Consider the following 3,051-nt stretch of genomic DNA (forward strand, 5'->3'; position numbering starts at 1 on the left):
GATGTGCTATTTCTTTCTGAAAATCATGGGACTTTGGGCTGTGACACTACTATGATACACTGATTTTTGATGACACTCACGTAAAACACAGGATGCCCTCAGGATTCTGGACTATCAGTGCTAGAACCCTAGACTGGAGGATTGAAAGCAGCTTTGCTCTTGAGCTGTGTGTGAGGACCCATTTATCAGCTCTGGCCTATCTATGCTTAGACCCCAGTGAAACCACTGGTTTAGAGCTCCTGAAAGAGTGCATGCATTCTTTACCCTGTGGACCCCAGCAGTGAAACACAGGGTGGTCACCCCACACTCTCTTCATACTCTGCACCACAGGTCAGACATTCAGTTAGGAGTGGGCATTCTATATCTTCTGACAGTCTTTAAGAATGTAACTTGGCAATGTCAGCAGATTCTTCTGATCAATTTCTTCTCTTGTCTCCAAGCTATTGTGACATGAATTCCAAGCTCTCATGAGTTGATTGTAAAATTTACTAAAAACGAAAGGCACAATTATTGCACCAAGAGGCCCACTCCTCCCTAAGTCCATTGTTCCTTTGCCAGTCCTCCGTACTGGTTGGTGGTAAGGTGGAAAGCAATGGTGTCATCAATACTTAAAGCGATCTCATTCTAGGAATGCAGTGATAGCCGAAAGAGTTCAAAAGAAGACTGTCAAGATCTGAGAAGGGTCAACATTTTATTCTAATACTTTCAAGCCAATAAGTTAGTCTTTTACTATTTCAAGGATTGTAGAAAATAAAATAAGATGCCTGGGTCAGAGATAAAAGTCTTTGTATATGGTCCAAAAAATGACAAACCAGATGATGGGTCAATAAAGTCAGCCAAGTAGCCTTAGACATAGCAATTTCCTTAGCACTGTTGATGAACTTTTCTAAGAGCATTTCTCTTTCATTTTCTACCTCCTCACTCCAGTCATATCATTCTTAGTTTTCTGTGTTACAGTCAAAATCATTAGTTTGTTGGTGGCTACTTCTGGAAATAGTGGTTCAAAATCTCTTCGCAGCAATTCCAGACATGTTTGGATTGCACACTCTACTCTGGCACTTTCAAAGTAAGTTTCTGCACTGTTAATTTATTGCTCAAAGGTGCACCATTACCCTGAAACTCATTCACATATTGTGCCATAACAAACTCATGTCTTTCACTGGATAAAGGTTCTGCTAGAACATCAGGTAAAGTTTTATGAACCTGGCTTTTCTTCTGTGGTGCAGTCCCATTGAGGTGACAATCAAAACCTATGTTCCCAGGAACCTGGAATCTCTGCTCCTGAGGTTCAAATGGTCCCATAGTTTCATCAGGCAAAACTGTTCGATAGATATCTACAGGTGCAGTGGCCACATGAGACTCATCAGAACCTGAAGATCCTGCAGCTGAAAAGGCTTTGGGATTGACAACTCTTTTAACTAAAGAGCAAAATCCTGGGAGATAGGAAACCAGTCTGGCTCTGTTACAGAGCACTTCACTCTTTATGACAGTCTTTAGGTCCATCCATATCTCTGCCAATGGCACAGTTTCATTCCTTTTTATGGCTGAGTAATATTCCATTGTATATATGTATCACATCTTCTTTATCCATTCCTCTGTTGATGGACATTTAGGTTGCTTCCATGTCCTGGCTATTGTAAATAGTGCTGCAATGAACACTGGGGTGCATGTATCTTTTGGAATTTTGGTTTCTCTGGGTATATGACCAAGAGTGGGATTGCTGGGTCATATGATAGTTCTATTTTTAGTTTTTTAAGGAAACTCCGTACTGTTCTCCATAGTGGCTGTATCAATTTACTTTCCCACCAACAGTGTAAGAGGGTTCCTTCTTCTTCACTCCCTCTCCAGCATTTACTGTTTGTAGATTTTTGAAAATGTCCATTCTGATTGGTGTGAGGTGTTACCTCAAAAAGACAGATGAACGCTATCAACATTTAGGATCCTCTATTGATGATCTTCACTGCTGTAAACTGATTCATCAGTCTCTGGGGTACCCACGTGGTTGTAGGAAGTATCTTCACTAATGCAACACCAGACAGCCATATTATGAAGAAATTAAATGGAAACTAGCAATAATGTCAACTTATTTGCTCTGCTATTTGTAACATTTGGGATGATCTATACACATTTTCAAAGGCTTCAGTTTTTAAAATTTACTTCCTTGTAGGTATTTATTTCAACGTTTATGAATTTACAATATTGGCAAGTGGTTTGTGATTTTTAAATTTCAAATGCTCATTCATATTATCATTAAATACATCTTGACCACATCCACATTATAGACAATGTGGTAACTAACATGTAATCAGGGTATGATCTCATATTGTTATTTTTCCCCTTAATTGGAAAAACCTTGGTTTTAATTATTTTTCTCCGAAAATAAATCGTACATTTGGTTATGAAAAAATAAAATCTTTGTTACTCATAGCAGAGCAGGCAGCATGAGTATACACATATTTATATCAGTTCCCTGACTGATCTCCAATTTCTACCAGTGGTGCAAAGAAGAGCAGATGACACCTGCACACACAGGGATACAGACCTTTTATAATGGGCAAAAGCATCCATGCCCTTTGTCTGAAGAAAGACAATATTTCTATCTTACAGGGTAGCAGAATAGTGGATTCTATTTCTATCCTATAAAATTTCAAACAGTAAATTTAATATAAACAGAAACAGAATATCATTTAGGTTTTCCTTCTGGATGAACCTTGCATTTGTGATCAATGTTAAACAAGCTCAGTGATAATCTTTGGGAGAGTTATTGAAAGGCAGTGTTCCCTGGCAGAACCATAGATGACATAGTATCATGAGTAACAATGTAACCAGTATTAAATAATTAGTATTAAGGAAATATACATGTAGGAAAGTTTACATTGTTTTAGTACAAATAGGTCACAAGGAGCCATAGTATTGCAAGTAATAATGGTGTTGCACCTTTTCTTGTGTTGCAACCTACAAAATTAGCCAGGAGGGATGCAACTGAATTTAGACAAGAGTGGGGCATTTGACAGTAAAGAAAACAAAGAGATGATTCCTGGACTTCCACAG

General features: G+C 38.3%; 1 pseudogene; it reads right to left on the reverse strand.

The window, feature by feature from the left end:
• Nucleotides 1-729: 729 nt before the first annotated feature.
• Nucleotides 730-1,503, reverse strand: LOC132351741 (methylmalonic aciduria and homocystinuria type D homolog, mitochondrial-like; annotated as a pseudogene).
• Nucleotides 1,504-3,051: the final 1,548 nt, after the last annotated feature.

The sequence above is a fragment of the Balaenoptera ricei genome, chromosome 17 (genome assembly GCF_028023285.1).
Source record: "Balaenoptera ricei isolate mBalRic1 chromosome 17, mBalRic1.hap2, whole genome shotgun sequence".
NCBI lineage: Eukaryota > Metazoa > Chordata > Mammalia > Artiodactyla > Balaenopteridae > Balaenoptera > Balaenoptera ricei.